This window comes from Acipenser ruthenus, chromosome 35 (genome assembly GCF_902713425.1).
Source record: "Acipenser ruthenus chromosome 35, fAciRut3.2 maternal haplotype, whole genome shotgun sequence".
In the NCBI taxonomy this organism is placed as follows: Eukaryota; Metazoa; Chordata; class Actinopteri; order Acipenseriformes; family Acipenseridae; genus Acipenser; species Acipenser ruthenus.
In genome coordinates this window covers 11477994-11496865 of record NC_081223.1, presented here as the reverse complement: position 1 = coordinate 11496865, position 18872 = coordinate 11477994, and positions in this window count along the sequence as shown.

Genomic DNA, 18872 nt, shown 5'->3' with positions numbered 1-18872 from the left:
ACCCGAATATCAACCCCTTTCTGTCTTAGTTTAACTGCTCTCCCCGCGGCCGCCGAAAACAGACAATTGGGCCGAGGCGAGGCGTCATTCAGCAAGGCCGTCAGGCAGCGCCATTGCCATGACAACCCAGGCCTCAGAGACCAGCTCAGTGACCTGGGGAGGATAAATGAACGGATCTTCCAATTGTTCAGGGAACCAAATCCCTCCTGCTCTTATTACACCGAGGCAGGTGAAACTGGAGTGTGGGTGAGCAGGTGCTCACTCTTCCCATGGAGAGGCTTTTTTTTTTAAATTGATCTGAAGTCCTGTCTTACCTGTTTGCCTGTTTGTTTGCGTGCCCACTTGGGGTTAGCATGTGCCTTGGGTCTCAAAGGGCAGGCTGCAAGTCTCTAATCTGCGATTGTCTGGAAAACGCAATGGCAGAAGTTGGCATCTGCTCAGAGAAATCCTTGATTTTATTAATTCAGTCGGGTGTAACTTTATTACAACACCTCAAGATTTGTCAATGATATCCTTTATATATACCCGCCTGCATGAAAACCTCTGGGTGTGATGATTTCAATCTCCGCTCAGTAATCAGGGATACAGAAACACACTCGTGTGTGAAAATGTCAGACCGCTCTGTGCTTTAATCAGGCGTCTTAGAAGCAAGTAAATAAGTGTTAATTGGTCCATTCCTGGTAGTTCATGACCAATTTGTCAGTGAATTTCCCTGAGATGTAGTGGAGCAGCATAAAAGTCGACAAAATTGTATTATATTCCTTGAAAAAAACGATTTACTATTATGAACCGTTTTGAACAATGTTGTGTTGGTCATTATAGTCCAGTATTAGAAATTACAAAAAATAAAACGCATTAGAAAGTTCAACTGCAAAGGTATGTAAACGGTGTGTTGTGTTTAAGTTCCTAAGTTGTGTTTTCAGGGGTCATTTTATCTCAAATAAAGGCTTTCATTTGATACAACTTCATAGTAATGGATAAAGCGAGTCCTGCTTTTTGTTTGAAGCTGTCTGAAGACTTTCGGTTCAGCAGACGCAGCTTGCAAATACTGTTACACACAGTTACCGATAATCTGATCTGTAGAAAATAAGAAAAGAAAAATCATCACTTGTCACAATTAGGAATTCTGGTCAAAATAATAATAATAAAAAATATATAACAATAAATCACATTTCAACTTCTCTCTATTTACAATTAGTTTTATTTACACAAACAAAAACAGAGAAACACACTGAAGCAAAACATTCAAGCCAAATTCAAAACAAAAATGATGAGGGTAATCCTATATATATACATATTTAAGAATACACATTTTATTCTATTGAAATGCTGGTGAAAATTATGTGGACAATACAAAACACTAATACACTTTTTCATAGGAAATATCACCTATGTATTGTCCATCAACACTTTAGCTACAATTTTTAACAAGATATACAAACGCTGATATGACCTGCTGTTCATTATTACCCTTTCTCTATATTGCTGCACTGTATTATGCAATATAAACTTGTATAAATACTCTTAAGAGTTTCTTTCTAGTTTTTATCACTAAAAGTTAAACAGCAGCAGGAGCATGGACCTGTTAATGGCACTGGATGCATTGGTCACAGTGGTTCAGACAGTCTGGTTTGTACCTTGATGTAAATATGACACAGAAAGTCAATACGTTACAGTTTATTTGAAGGTGAAGAATGATGATTTGGGAGAACATACACGTAAAGAGCTGAAATGTCTAAGCCCCCCCCCCCCCCCCCCCCCCCGTACTCTATGATCCTCTGCTGCTTGTCCACTTGAGTCTGTCCTTCCACTCTGAATTTGAAATGGATCTCAGTGACTGGAGATTCTGTGGCTGCGAGAAAGAGAACAGCATTGAGAGCCGCGAGCGGATAAACAGCCTTCTGCGCATTCTGATCACCGATTGACTGCGTCATTACAAGCACGTGTTTCTGCAATACACGAATGTTAACAACTAACCCTAACCCATAAACCTGAAATAACCCTAACCCTAACCCTAACCCCTAACCCATAAACCTGAACTAACCCTAACCCCAACCCCTAACCCATAAACCTGAACTAACCCTAACCCTAACCCCAACCCCTAACCCATAAACCTGAACTAACCCTAACCCTAACCCTATCACCGAAACCTGAACTAACCCTAACCCCAACCCCTAACCCATAAACCTGAACTAACCCAAACCCCAACCCCTAACCCATAAACCTGAACTAACCCTAACCCATAAACCTGAAATAACCCTAACCCATAAACCTGAAATAACCCTAACCCTAACCCCAACCCCTAACCCATAAACCTGAAATAACCCAAACCCCAACCCCTAACCCATAAACCTGAACTAACCCTAACCCATAAACCTGAAATAACCCTAACCCATAAACCTGAAATAACCCTAACCCTAACCCTAACCCCTAACCCATAAACCTGAACTAACCCAAACCCCAACCCCTAACCCATAAACCTGAACTAACCCTAACCCATAAACCTGAAATAACCCTAACCCATAAACCTGAAATAACCCTAACCCTAACCCCAACCCCTAACCCATAAACCTGAACTAACCCTAACCCAAACCCCAACCCCTAACCCATAAACCTGAAATAACCCTAACCCAAACCCCAACCCCTAACCCATAAACCTGAAATAACCCTAACCCAAACCCCAACCCCTAACCCATAAACCTGAACTAACCCAAACCCCAACCCCTAACCCATAAACCTGAACTAACCCTAACCCATAAACCTGAAATAACCCTAACCCCAACCCCTAACCCATAAACCTGAACTAACCCTAACCCAAACCCCTAACCCATAAACCTGAACTAACCCTAACCCTAACCACAACCCCTATCACCTAAACCTGAACTAACCCTAACCCCAACCCCTAACCCATAAACCTGAAATAACCCTAACCCTAACCCCAACCCCTATCACCTAAACCTGAACTAACCCTAACCCCAACCCCTAACCCATAAACCTGAACTAACCCTAACCCTAACCCCAACCCCTAACCCATAAACCTGAACTAACCCTAACCCTAACCCCAACCCCTAACCCATAAACCTGAACTAACCCTAACCCATAAACCTGAAATAACCCTAACCCTAACCCCAACCCCTAACCCATAAACCTGAACTAACCCTAACCCTAACCCCAACCCCTATCACCTAAACCTGAACTAACCCTAACCCATAAACCTGAAATAACCCTAACCCTAACCCCAACCCCTAACCCATAAACCTGAACTAACCCAAACCCTAACCCCTAACCCATAAACCTGAACTAACCCTAACCCTAACCCCAACCCCTATCACCTAAACCTGAACTAACCCTAACCCTAACCCTAACCCCTATCACCTAAACCTGAACTAACCCTAACCCTAACCCCTAACCCATAAACCTGAACTAACCCTAACCCTAACCCCAACCCCTATCACCTAAACCTGAACTAACCCTAACCCTAACCCTAACCCCTATCACCTAAACCTGAACTAACCCTAACCCCAACCCCTAACCCATAAACCTGAACTAACCCTAACCCTAACCCCAACCCCTAACCCATAAACCTGAACTAACCCTAACCCTAACCCCAACCCCTAACCCATAAACCTGAACTAACCCTAACCCTAACCCTATCACCGAAACCTGAACTAACCCTAACCCCAACCCCTAACCCATAAACCTGAACTAACCCTAACCCTAACCCCAACCCCTAACCCATAAACCTGAACTAACCCTAACCCTAACCCTATCACCGAAACCTGAACTAACCCTAACCCCAACCCCTAACCCATAAACCTGAACTAACCCTAACCCTAACCACAACCCCTATCACCTAAACCTGAACTAACCCTAACCCCAACCCCTAACCCATAAACCTGAACTAACCCTAACCCTAACCCTAACCCCTATCACCTAAACCTGAACTAACCCTAACCCCAACCCCTAACCCATAAACCTGAAATAACCCTAACCCTAACCCTAACCCCTATCACCTAAACCTGAACTAACCCTAACCCCAACCCCTAACCCATAAACCTGAACTAACCCTAACCCATAAACCTGAAATAACCCTAACCTTAACCCTAACCCCTATCACCTAAACCTGAACTAACCCTAACCCCAACCCCTAACCCATAAACCTGAAATAACCCTAACCCTAACCACAACCCCTAACCCCTAAACCTGAAATAACCCTAACCCTAACCCTAACCCCTATCACCTAAACCTGAACTAACCGACACAAAAATAGGAGGAGTGGCAGACACTGTTGAAGCAGCAAAGGTCATTCAAAATGATCTAGACCGCATTCAAAATTGGGCAGACACATGGCAAATGAAATTTAATAGAGAAAAGTGTAAAGTATTGCATGCGGGCAATAAAAATGTTCATTATAAATATCATATGGGAGATAGTGAAATTGAAGAAGGGAACTATGAAAAAGACCTAGGAGTTTATGTTGACTCAGAAATGTCTTCATCTAGACAATGTGGGGAAGCTATAAAAAAGGCTAACAAGATGCTTGGATATATTGTGAGAAGTGTTGAATTTAAATCAAGGGAAGTAATGTTAAAACTCTACAATGCATTAGTAAGACCTCACCTAGAATATTGTGTTCAGTTCTGGTCACCTCGTTACAAAAAGGATATTGCTGCTCTAGAAAGAGTGCAAAGAAGAGCAACCAGAATTATCCCGGGTTTAAAAGGCATGTCGTATGCAGACAGGCTAAAAGAATTGAATCTATTCAGTCTTGAACAAAGAAGACTACGCGGCGATCTGATTCAAACATTCAAAATCCTAAAAGGTATAGACAATGTCAACCCGGGGGACTTCTTTGACTTGAAAAAAGAAACAAGGACCAGGGGTCATAAATGGAGATTAGATAAAGGGGCATTCAGAACAGAAAATAGGAGGCACTTTTTTACACAGAGAATTGTGAGGGTCTGGAACCAACTCCCCAGTAATGTTGTTGAAGCTGACACCCTGGGATCCTTCAAGAAGCTGCTTGATGAGATTCTGGGATCAATAAGCTACTAACAACCAAACGAGCAAGATGGGCTGAATGGCCTCCTCTCGTTTGTAAACTTTCTTATGTTCTTATGTTCTAACCCTAACCCATAAACCTGAACTAGCCCTAACCCTAACCCCAACCTCTAACCCCAACCCCTAACCCCTAAACCTGAACTAACCCTAACCCTAACCCCAACCCCTATCCCCTAAACCTGAACTAACCCTAACCCTAACCCTAACCCCAACCTCTAACCCCAACCCCTAACCCCTAAACCTGAACTAACCCTAACCCTAACTCCAACCCCTATCCCCTAAACCTGAACTAACCCTAACCCTAACCCCAACCCCTAACCCATAAACCTGAACTAACCCTAACCCTAACCCCAACCCCTAACCCCTAAACCTGAACTAACCCTAACCCTACGAGAGCAAAAAGCCTTTCACAACAGTCTAGCAGTGTCGTGCATACAAACCTTTATTATCCCATCTTGACAAGACTAAAATATATCATTAGTTAAAACCTTTGTGAATATGGACCATATTTAAAATGTGCTTACTCTCAAACAAAGTAAAAGTATACCTTATTCAGAGCTCTGCTTTCTCTGATCGGCACCCATCCTATCATGGTAATCAAGAACGCTTCTGCCACCCTGATTTAGTGTTGTTTTAATTAATTTTTTATATTTTTTTTTAAAGAGCAAAATTGATCATTCAGGTTATTCTACGCTCGTAAGAATGTGTGCTGGTGAAATAAATTAAGGCATTACTGTTCAAATCTGCAGGTTCTAACTTGTTTTGTTATCTGGGGTTTAAGATGCCGTTCTTTATTCGAAGAGCAAGTCTAGTGTTCCTTTCAAACTTGACTGAACTGCAATGTAAATACATCTAAGCCCGTTGTTGGGTGTTTTTTTACACTTTCAAGACAATGTGTCTTAGATCTCAAGAGGTGGCAAAAACTAAACTATAAAAAGTGAAAACATAAAAACGGCGACACTTACTGAGAAGCACGGCGGCTCGTGAGGGCCCCCTGTTACCCCTTTCTTCTCTCCTGGACTTAGATTTCCTCCGGAGTCTCTGGACACGCCTGCCCTCCTCTTCTGAGCTGGAAGTTGGCCTTTGTTCCTTGGATCCGGATCTTTTCCTTTTTTTGCAGCATTTCTTTCGGGAGGGTATGCCGTCTTCCCCAATGCTGTTGACGTACATGGCTCCCTGTCCGCTGACATCATCTGACTGGCCATTCCGTTGCCGTCTCGTCTCGGAGGAAGATCGCTCATGCTTGCATGATTCATTCGAGGTGGCAGAGGTGGAGCTTTAGGGATCATCAAAGCCATGGACTTTTTATACATCGTAACCACTCCCCGCTGTTTTTCTATTTGCTTGTGTTTCAAGTTCATCTCAATACGATCCACAGCTGGCTGCTCCATGAAAGCTATAGTCTCTGGTCTTGTCTGTAATAATGCCAGACCAGGAAGAATTGCCTTTTTCATTTCCAATTTGATTGCTAGGCACTTCATTGACAGGTGTACCTCAAACCTATCAATAACTTCCATGTCTCTGTTTTTAATTGAAAACTGTACATACGGAGCTCTAAATTTACTTTGATTCTGTGCTGTCCCCTTAGCTGACACAAAGGGAGGAGGCTTTTTGTCGAGTGGCTTTCCTTTTCCAGAAGGAGAGGAATTTGTTAAAAGACTTTCTGTCTCTTTCTGCTGAAGCAGGTCTTTAACTAGAGAAGCGGGTGGGCACACTGCTTTCAATGAAGTTATTACAAACTTTGGATAGCCCCATCTTTTATGGATAATCTTTCTCTTGATGTTAAATTCCACATCCTTTCTATGCTTTTCGCTGATGAAAGAAAGGTCACTCAACTCTACAACTACCTGATACTGTGGCTTGGGTTTCAATTCACCTACAATGAGTTTTGGTGCTGGTGGGATGAATGCGTTCAGTGACTCCTGTACCATCATCGGCAGACCCCACTGATGCTGCAGCCTTTTCCGCCTAACATGAAACTCCAGATTGTCTCTGACCTCTTTGGAAAGGAACGGAGTGTCAACAGCCTCGAAAACCACTGGAGCCCCAGAGGGTTTAATTCGAGGTGGCAGAGGTGGAGCTTTAGGGATCATCAAAGCCATGGACTTTTTATACATCGTAACCACTCCCCACTGGTTTTCAATTCGCTTGTGTTTCAAGTTCATCTCAATACGATCAATAGCTGGCTGCTCCATGAAAAATACAGTTTCTGGTCTTGTCTGCAACAATGCCAGACCAAGAGGAGTTCGCTTTTCAAGTGGCTTTTTAACAACAGGGAAAGCAATTTTGTAAGACGTTTGCACAGTCTTTGGTATCATTTCCAATTTGATTGCTAAGCACTTCATTGACAGGTGTACTTCAAACCTATCAATAACCTCCGGATCTCTGTTCTTAACTGAAAACTGTACATCTAGAGCTCTTAATTTACTTTGATTCTGCGCTGTCCCCTTAGCTGACATAAAGGGAGGAGGCTTTTTGTCCAGTGCCTTTACTTTTCCAGAAGGAGAGGAATTTGTCAGACTTTCTGTCTCTTTCTGCTGGAGCAAGTCATTGACTAGAGAAACAGGTGGGCAGACTGCTTTCAATGACTTTATTACAAACTTTGGATAGCCCCATCTTTTATGGATAATCTTTCTCTTGATGTTGAATTCCACATCCTTTCTATGCTTTTCACTGATGAAAGGAAGGTCACTCAACTCTACAACTATCTGATACTGTGGCTTGGGTTTCAATTCACTTACAATGAGTTTTGGTGCTGGTGGGATGAATGCGTTCAGCGACTCCTGTACCATCATCGGCAGACCCCACTGATGCTGCAGCTTTTTACGCTTAACATGAAACTCCAGATTGTCTCTGACCTCTTTGGAAAGGAACGGAGTGTCAACAGCCTCGAAAACCACTGGAGCCCCAGAGGGTTTAATGCGAAGTGGCAGAGGTGGAGCTTTAGGGATCATCAAAGCCATGGACTTTTTATACATCGTAACCACTCCCCACTGGTTTTCAATTCGCTTGTGTTTCAAGCTCATCTCAATACGATCAATAGCTGGCTGCTCCATGAAAAATACAGTTTCTGGTCTTGTCTGCAAAACTACCACACCAGGAGGAATTAGCTTTTTCAGTGGTATTTTAACAACAGGGAAAACAATTTTGTTAGAAGTTTGCACAGTCTTTGGTATCATTTCCAATTTGATTGCTAAGCACTTCATTGATAGGTGTACCTCAAATGTATCAATAATTTCCAGATCTCTGTTCTTAAATGAAAACTGTACATCTCGAGCTCTTAATTTATTTTCATTCTGTGATGTCCCTTCAGCTGACACAGAGTGATTAGGCTTTTTGTGCAGTGCATTTCCTTTTCCAGAAGGAGAGGAATTTGTCAGATGTTCTGTCTCTTTCTGCTGGAACAAGTCTTTAACTACAGAAGCGGGTGGGCACACTGTTTTCAATGACTTTATTACAAACTTTGGATAGCCCCATCTTTTGTGGATAATCTTTCTCTTGATGTTAAATTCCACATCCTTTCTATGCTTTTCGCTGATGAAAGAAAGGTCACTCAACTCCACAACTACCTGATACTGTGGCTTGGGTTTCAATTCATCTACAATGAGTTTTGGTGCTGGTGGGATGAATGCGTTCAGCGACTCCTGTACCATCATCGGCAGACCCCACTGATGCTGCAGCCTTTTCCGCCTAACATGAAACTCCAGATTGTCTCTGACCTCTTTGGAAAGGAATGGAGTGTCAACAGCCTCGAAAACCACTGGAGCCCCAGAGGGTTTAATTCGAGGTGGCAGAGGTGGAGCTTTAGGGATCATCAAAGCCATGGACTTTTTATACATCGTAACCACTCCCCACTGGTTTTCAATTCTCTTGTGTTTCAAGTTCATCTCAATACGATCAATAGCTGGCTGCTCCATGAAAAATACAGTTTCTGGTCTTGTCTGCAACAATGCCAGACCAAGAGGAGTTCGCTTTTCCAGTGGCTTTTTAACAACAGGGAAAGCAATTTTGTAAGACGCTTGCACAGTCTTTGGTATCATTTCTAATTTGATTGCCAAGCACTTCATTGACAGGTGTACCTCAAACCTATCAATAACTTCCATGTCTCTGTTTTTAATTGAAAACTGTACATACGGAGCTCTTAATTTACTTTGATTCTGTGCTGTCTCCTTAGTTGACACAAAGGGAGGAGGCTTTTTGTTGAGTGGCTTTCTTTTTCCAGAAGGAGAGGAATTTGTTAAAAGACTTTCTGTCTCTTTCTGCTGAAGCAGGTCTTTAACTAGAGAAGCAGGTGGGCACACTGCTTTCAATGAAGTTATTACAAACTTTGGATAGCCCCATCTTTTATGGATAATCTTTCTCTTGATGTTAAATTCCAAAACATTCCGATGCTTCTTGCTGATGAAAGGAAGGTCACTCAACTCTACAACTATCTGATACTGTGGCTTGGGATGTAATTCACTTACAATGAGTTTTGGTGCAGGTGGAATGAATGCATTCAGCGACTCCTGTACCATCATCGGCAGACCCCACTGATGCTGCAGCCTTTTCCGCCTAACATGAAACTCCAGATTGTCTCTGACCTCTTTGGAAAGGAACGGAGTGTCAACAGCCTCGAAAACCACTGGAGCCCCAGAGGGTTTAATTCGAGGTGGCAGAGGTGGAGCTTTAGGGATCATCAAAGCCATGGACTTTTTATACATTGTAACCACTCCCCACTGGTTTTCAATTCGCTTGTGTTTCAAGTTCATCTCAATATGATCAATAGCTGGCTGCTCCATGAAAAGTACAGTATCCGGTCTTGTCTGCAAAAATACCACACCAGGAGGAATTAGCTTTTTCAGTGGTATTTTAACAACAGGGAAAGCAATTTTGTAAGACGTTTGCACAATCTTTGGTATCATGTCCAATTTGATTGCTAAGCACTTCTTTGACAGGTGTACCTCAAACCTAACAATAACTTCCATGTCTCTGTTCTGAATTGAAAACTGTACATCCCAAGCTCTTAATTTATTTTCATTCTGTGCTGTCCCTTTAGCTGGCATAGAGAGGTTGGGCTTTTTGTTCAGTGCCTTTCCTTTTCCAGGACGAGAGGAAATTGTCAGACTTTCTGCTTCTTTCTGCTGGAGCAGATCTTTAGCTATAGAAGCGGGTGGGCACATTGATTTTAACGACGTTATAACAAACTTTGGATAGCCCCATCTTCTATGGATAATCCTTCTCTTGATGTTAAATTCCACATCTTTTCTATGCTTTTCGCTGATGAAAGGAAGGTCACTCAACTCTACAACTATCTGATACTGTGGCTTGGGATTCAATTCACTTACAATGAGTTTTGGTGCTGGTGGGATGAATGCGTTCAGCGACTCCTGTACCATCATCGGCAGACCCCACTGATGCTGCAGCCTTTTCCGCCTAACATGAAACTCCAGATTGTCTTTGACCTCTTTGGAAAGGAACGGAGTGTCAACAGCCTCGAAAACCACTGGAGCCCCAGAGGGTTTAATTCGAGGTGGCAGAGGTGGAGCTTTAGGGATCATCAAAGCCATGGACTTTTTATACATCGTAACCACTCCCCACTGGTTTTCAATTCTCTTGTGTTTCAAGTTCATCTCAATACGATCAATAGCTGGCTGCTCCATGAAAAATACAGTTTCTGGTCTTGTCTGCAACAATGCCAGACCAAGAGGAGTTCGCTTTTCAAGTGGCTTTTTAACAACAGGGAAAGCAATTTTGTAAGACGTTTGCACAGTCTTTGGTATCATTTCCAATTTGATTGCTAAGCACTTCATTGACAGGTGTACCTCAAACCTATCAATAACCTCCGGATCTCTGTTCTTAACTGAAAACTGTACATCTAGAGCTCTTAATTTACTTTGATTCTGCGCTGTCCCCTTAGCTGACACAAAGGGAGGAGGCTTTTTGTACAGTGCCTTTACTTTTCCAGAAGGAGAGGAATTTGTCAGACGTTCTGTCTCTTTCTGCTGGAGCAAGTCATTGACTAGAGAAACAGGTGGGCAGACTACTTTCAATGACTTTATTACAAACTTTGGATAGCCCCATCTTTTATGGATAATCTTTCTCTTGATGTTGAATTCCACATCCTTTCTATGCTTTTCACTGATGAAAGGAAGGTCACTCAACTCTACAACTATCTGATACTGTGGCTTGGGTTTCAATTCACTTACAATGAGTTTTGGTGCTGGTGGGATGAATGCGTTCAGCGACTCCTGTACCATCATCGGCAGACCCCACTGATGCTGCAGCTTTTTACGCTTAACATGAAACTCCAGATTGTCTCTGACCTCTTTGGAAAGGAATGGAGTGTCAACAGCCTCGAAAACCACTAGAGCCCCAGAGGGTTTAATTCGAGGTGGCAGAGGTGGAGCTTTAGGGATCATCAAAGCCATGGACTTTTTATACATCGTAACCACTCTCCACTGGCTTTCAATTCGCTTGTGTTTCAAGTTCATCTCAATACGATCAATAGCTGGCTGCTCCATGAAAAATATACTATCTGGTCTTTTTTGCAACAATGCCAGACCAAGAGGAATTAGCTTTTTCAGTGGTATTTTAACAACAGGGAAAGCAATTTTGTAAGACGTTTGCACAATCTTGGGTATCATTTCCAATTTGATTGCTAAGCATTTCATTGACAGGTGTACCTCAAACCTATCAATAACTTCCATGTCTCTGTTATGAATTGAAAACCGTACATCCAGAGCTCTAAATTTACTTTGATTCTGTGCTGTCCCCTTAGCTGACACAAAGAGAGGAGGCTTTTTGTCCAGTGGCTTTCTTTTTCCAGAAGGAGAGGAATTTGTCAGACGTTCTGTCTCTTTCTGCTGGAACAAGTCTTTAACTAGAGAAGTGGGTGGGCACACTGCTTTCAATGATGCTATTAGAAACTTTGGATAGCCCCATCTTTTATGGATAATCTTTCTCTTGATGTTAAATTCCAAAACATTCCGATGCTTCTTGCTGATGAAAGGAAGGTCACTCAACTCTACAACTATCTGATACTGTGGCTTGGGATGTAATTCACTTACAATGAGTTTTGGTGCAGGTGGAATGAATGCATTCAGCGACTCCTGTACCATCATCGGCAGACCCCACTGATGCTGCAGCCTTTTCCGCCTAACATGAAACTCGAGATTGTCTCTGACCTCTTTGGAAAGGAACGGAGTGTCAACAGCTTCAAAAACCACTGGCTCCCCAGAGGGTTTAATTCGAGGTGGCAGAGGTGGAGCTTTAGGGATCATCAAAGCCATGGACTTTTTATACATCGTAACCACTCCCCACTGGTTTTCAATTCTCTTGTGTTTCAAGTTCATCTCAATATAATCAATAGCTGGCTGCTCCATGAAAAGTACAGTTTCTGGTCTTGTCTGCAACAATGCCAGACCAAGAGGAATTAGCTTTTTCAGTGGTATTTTAACAACAGGGAAAGCAATTTTGTAAGACGTTTGCACAATCTTTGGTATTATGTCCAATTTGATTGCTAAGCACTTCTTTGACAGGTGTACCTCAAACCTAACAATAACTTCCATGTCTCTGTTCTGAATTGAAAACTGTAGATCCTGAGCTCTTAATTTATTTTTATTGTGTGTTGTCCCTTTAGCTGGCACAGAGAGGTTGGGCTTTTTGTCCAGTGCTTTTCCTTTTCCAGAACGAGAGGAAATTGTCAGACTTTCTGCTTCTTTCTGCTGGAGCAGATCTTTAGCTATAGAAGCGGGTGGGCACATTGATTTCAACGACGTTATAACAAACTTTGGATAGCCCCATCTTCTATGGAAAATCTTTCTCTTGATGTTAAATTCCACATCCTTTCTATGCTTTTCGCTGATGAAAGGAAGGTCACTCAACTCTACAACTATCTGATACTGAGGCTTGGGATTCAATTCACTTACAATGAGTTTTGGTGCTGGTGGGATGAATGCGTTCAGCGACTCCTGTACCATCATCGGCAGACCCCACTGATGCTGCAGCTTTTTACGCTTAACATGAAACTCCAGATTGTCTCTGACCTCTTTGGAAAGGAACGGAGTGTCAACAGCCTCGAAAACCACTGGAGCCCCAGAGGGTTTAATTCGAGGTGGCAGAGGTGGAGCTTTAGGGATCATCAAAGCCATGGACTTTTTATACATCGTAACCACTCCCCACTGGCTTTCAATTCGCTTGTGTTTCAAGTTCATCTCAATACGATCAATAGCTGGCTGCTCCATGAAAAGTACAGTATCCGGTCTTGTCTGCAAAAATACCACACCAGGAGCAATTAGCTTTTTCAGTGGTATTTTAACAACAGGGAAAGCAATTTTGTAAGACGTTTGCACAATCTTGGGTATCATTTCCAATTTGATTGCTAAGCATTTCATTGACAGGTGTACCTCAAACCTATCAATAACTTCCATGTCTCTGTTATGAATTGAAAACTGTACATCCCGAGCTCTTAATTTATTTTCATTCTGTGCTGTCCCTTTAGCTGGCATAGAGAGGTTGGGCTTTTTGTTCAGTGCCTTTCCTTTTCCAGAACGAGAGGAAATTGTCAGACTTTCTGTCTCTTTCTGCTGGAGCAGATCTTTAGCTATAGAAGCGGGTGGGCACATTGATTTCAACGACGTTATAACAAACTTTGGATAGCCCCATTTTCTATGGATAATCTTTCTCTTGATGTTAAATTCCACATCCTTTCTATGCTTTTTGCTGATGAAAGGAAGGTCACTCAACTCTACAACTATCTGATACTGAGGCTTGGGATTCAATTCACTTACAATGAGTTTTGGTGCTGGTGGAATGAATGCGTTCAGTGACTCCTGTACCACCATCGGCAGACCCCACTGATGCTGCAGCTTTTTGTGCTTTACATGAAACTCCAGATTGTCTCTGACCTCTTTGGAAAGGAACGGAGTGTCAACAGCCTCGAAAACCACTGGAGCCCCAGAGGGTTTAATTCGAGGTGGCAGAGGTGGAGCTTTAGGGATCATCAAAGCCATGGACTTTTTATACATCGTAACCACTCCCCACTGGCTTTCAATTCGCTTGTGTTTCAAGTTCATCTCAATACGATCAATAGCTGGCTGCTCCATGAAAAGTACAGTATCCGGTCTTGTCTGCAAAAATACCACACCAGGAGGAATTAGCTTTTTCAGTGGTATTTTAACAACAGGGAAAGCAATTTTGTAAGACGTTTGCACAATCTTTGGTATCATTTCCAATTTGATTGCTAAGCACTTCATTGACAGGTGTACCTCAAACCTATCAATAAATTCCATGTCTCTGTTCTGAATTGAAAACTGTACATCCGGAGCTCTTAATTTACTTTGATTCTGTGCTGTCCCCTTAGCTGACACAAAGGGAGGAGGCTTTTTGTACAGTGCCTTTACTTTTCCAGAAGGAGAGGAATTTGTGAAAAGACTTTCTGTCTCTTTCTGCTGAAGCAGGTCTTTAACTAGAGAAGCGGGTGGGCAGACTGCGTTCAATGACGCTATTACAAACTTTGGATAGCCCCATCTTTTATGGATTATCTTTCTCTTGATGTTAAATTCCACATCCTTCCTATGCTTCTTGCTGATGAAAGGAAGGTCACTGAACTCTACAACTATCTGATACTGTGGCTTGGGATTCAATTCACTTACAATGAGTTTTGGTGCTGGTGGGATGAATGCGTTCAGCGACTCCTGTACCATCATCGGCAGACCCCACTGATGCTGCAGCTTTTTACGCTTAACATGAAACTCCAGATTGTCTCTGACCTCTTTGGAAAGGAACGGAGTGTCAACAGCCTCGAAAACCACTGGAGCCCCAGAGGGTTTAATTCGAGGTGGCAGAGGTGGAGCTTTAGGGATCATCAAAGCCATGGACTTTTTATACATTGTAACCACTCCCCACTGGTTTTCAATTCTCTTGTGTTTCAAGTTCATCTCAATACGATCAATAGCTGCCTGCTCCATGAAAAATACAGTTTCTGGTCTTGTCTGCAAAAATACCACACCAGGAGGAATGACCTTTTTCTGTGGTTTTTTAACAACAGGGAAAGCAATTTTGTAAGATGTTTGCACAATCTTTGGTATCATTTCCAATCTGATTGCTAAGCACTTCATAGACAGGTGTACCTCAAACCTATCAATAATTTCTGGATCTCTGTTCTTAAATGAAAACTGTACATCCTGAGCTCTTAATTTATTTTTATTGTGTGTTGTCCCTTTAGCTGGCACAGAGAGGTTGGGCTTTTTGTCCAGTGCTTTTCCTTTTCCAGAACGAGAGGAATGTGTCAGACTTTCTGTTTCTTTCTGCTGGAGCAGATCTTTAGCTATAGAAGTGGGTGGGCACATTGATTTCAACGACGTTATAACAAACTTTGGATAGCCCCATCTTTTATGGACAATCTTTCTCTTGATGTTGAATTCCACATTCTTCCTATGCTTTTCACTGATGAAAGAAAGGTCACTCAACTCTACAACTATCTGATACTGTGGCTTGGGTTTCAATTCACTTACAATGAGTTTTGGTGCTGCTGGGATGAATGCGTTCAGCGACTCCTGTACCATCATCGGCAGACCCCACTGATGCTGCAGCTTTTTACGCTTAACATGAAACTCCAGATTGTCTCTGACCTCTTTGGAAAGGAACGGAGTGTCAACAGCCTCGAAAACCACTGGAGCCCCAGAGGGTTTAATTCGAGGTGGCAGAGGTGGAGCTTTAGGGATCATCAAAGCCATGGACTTTTTATACATCGTAACCACTCCCCACTGGCTTTCAATTCGCTTGTGTTTCAAGTTCATCTCAATACGATCAATAACTGGCTGCTCCATGAAAAGTACAGTATCCGGTCTTGTCTGCAAAAATACCACACCAGGAGGAATGACCTTTTTCAGTGGTCTTTCGGCAACGAGGTTGTCTGCAGCCTGGTCCTCTGCACAGTGTTCATAGCTGCTAGATCTGTGGCTGCTCAACAATGACTGCGTCGAAGAACCGGATGAGTCTGTTCTCTTCCCCACCGGAGATACATACCTCGGACCCTTGCTCCTTTTCTTATAGTGCCTCACGTACCTCGATGGCACAGTTTTCCAGTCGTCTCTGCTGCTCCCAGCAGAAGACACGTGAGGTATCGACTTGCCAGGGACAGTCACTTCCTCCACGTCCGCCAAGGATTTCCACATTCTGCCCAGGGTGAAATCATACAACATCTGCCTCGCTGTGGGAGAGCATGATGAACCTGTGTCAATCTGCAGTGGAATCTGAGAGTGAAGCGGATCACGAGAGGGCGACTGCACGGGTGTGGGACACTCAGATGGAGCTCCAGATTCGCTTTCCGTTAAGGACAGCATAGCCGCTGCGGGAGGAGATTTTGTCCTTTGCTTCTTGGCATGCCGGCTGCAGGGTTTATAGCTGACTTCATGGGCGTGGCTCCCATTCACTCTGCTTTCCATGGTGGTCTGGAGATGCTCCAACCACTTGTTGTACTCTTTAAAGAGGTCATCTAAAATCTTATCAGGATGCTCCCTGTGTATATTGATTCACATTAAAAAACGATGTCAATAAATATCTTCTAAAAAACCAACAAACATTCTGATAACATTGAAGATGTTACACACAAATGAGTCTGCATGTTTTGCAAATTGACGACAGTCGTGTAATAGTTTGCTATAACACATTACAAGACAAATGTGGTGTTTGAATAACAATAAATACTCAGTTATACACGTTGCTTCGCTACATTTCATCCAACAGTGAGATAATATTCACCATGAGAACACAAGAGAAAATATTAACACCAGTTGTATTTTGTCTTCACATATTTTCATTCATAACTCTATTTTGCAGGAGTTTTTAAATTCCACACAAAGTAAAACCCCTTTGTATGATAATGTCTCACATTTTATTATTAAAACACATCAAGATTTGTCATTTCTACCCTTTTCTAAACCTACCTGCATGAAAACCTCAGGGTGTGACCATTTCAATTGTGGGTCAGTAATCAGTGACATAGAAACAACAGGCACTCATGCACTCAATGTTAGACCGCTTTGTGCTTCAATCAGGCATCTTAAACAACTTCTAAATCTCCTGCGTTTTACCGTGTGTGGTTGTGTGTTTCTTTTCTCTAACTGTTTTAAATTAATTGCATGTGTGGCCTATTAAGGTCATCAGTTAAATTAGACAATCACTGATTTGCCTATTTTGATATTTTTCCAAGATTTTCAGTCACAACACTGTATTTTAATACGTAACTGTATTGAAGGAGTTTTTAATTTCCATACCAAAAAAAGGTGCCTTTTAATATGGCCCATTCATATTTACAGTGAATGTACTTGAATACTGTGTGTGAAAATTAATATGCACTGTGTACAACTATTTCCGCATAAGGTTTAGTGTTTTAGTTTTTTTAATGAATCTGCTCCCACATGTCAAAAAGAAACCAGAAAAGGAATCGAGCCTCACCCATTTATCTCCGGTGACAACATTAAACCAGGCATCTTTTCTTCAATCAAACCTTAATGAATGAAACATAAAAAAAAGTATTTTATTATTTATTAGTACTTAACCACAGACAACGTGACAGACGCGATGAGCAAACAGGCAACTGGCAGCACATTCAGCTACGGTCAAAAGTTTTGCATCACCCTGTGGAATTAGGTAAAAGTCGAATGAAACCTGCTGAATAATGTTACGTTAACATACTGAATTACACACCGCTTCGTAGCTTTCCATATCCTTAACGATAAAACGGACAAAAATTGAACAAATGTGGCATTTCGAAATCTAAATCTACTGTACTACTGTTATGGCTTCCGGTAGACTTTTGCGATTTATCATTTTGTAGTTTCTTTGATAACATGATGTTAAAAGAATTTTTTTTTTTTTTGGGGGGGGGGGAGGGGGGGGTATTATTTTCTAGGTGATGCAAGACTTCTGGCCATAGCCGTACAGTCAACTCTCATGAATATGAATTTCAAGCGACCAGCTAAAAACAGAATCTGTCTCATCATCAGTAAATTTTATTATAGTTCTTAAAAAAAAAAAAAAAAAAAAAAAGTTTGCTGTGCACAGTATTAGGAAATTAGTTTAAATCCAAATTAGTTTTAATGAGAATTGACTGGACTTTTTGGCCACTTTATTCGGACCTGCTCCTTCGTCGGGTTATGCCGCCATTTGCCCACGATCACAGCCTTGACGCAACATGGCATCGGTCCCACAAGGTGTTGGAAGATGTCTTCAGGGACGTTTGTCAATTCAGTGGGGTAATACAGTGCAGACTCTGACAAGCTTCATTAAAATGATTTAAAATTAATGTAGTTGTTCATTATTTTGTATTAGTTATCTATTTGGACCCCATCAGCAATATCATTCTTTGTGGAGTAGTGGTTAGGGGCTCTGGACTCTTGACCGGAGGGTCGTGGGTTCAATCCCAGGTGGGGGGACACTGCTGTTGTACCCTTGAGCAAGGTACTTTACCTAGATTGCTCCAGTAAAAACCCAACTGTATAAATGGGGGATTGTATGTAAAAATAATGTGATATCTTGTAACAGTTGTAAGTCGCCCTGGATAAGGGCGTCTGCTAAGAAATAAATAAAATATTCTTTTTGGAAGCATGCTTACCAGATGATCGAGATCCATGCTGTTTTCTATTTTCCTTTAATACATAAAAAAAGAAAATTAGTGATCATTTAACTGTTAAAACATAATAACGATAATTTCATTGAAACTAACAAAAACAAACAACAGAAAACAATGTGATCCTGTATCAGCTTTTACTACAAAACTTTTTAATTAAGCAAATTCAGTCACTGTTATTAAACTTAACAAATAT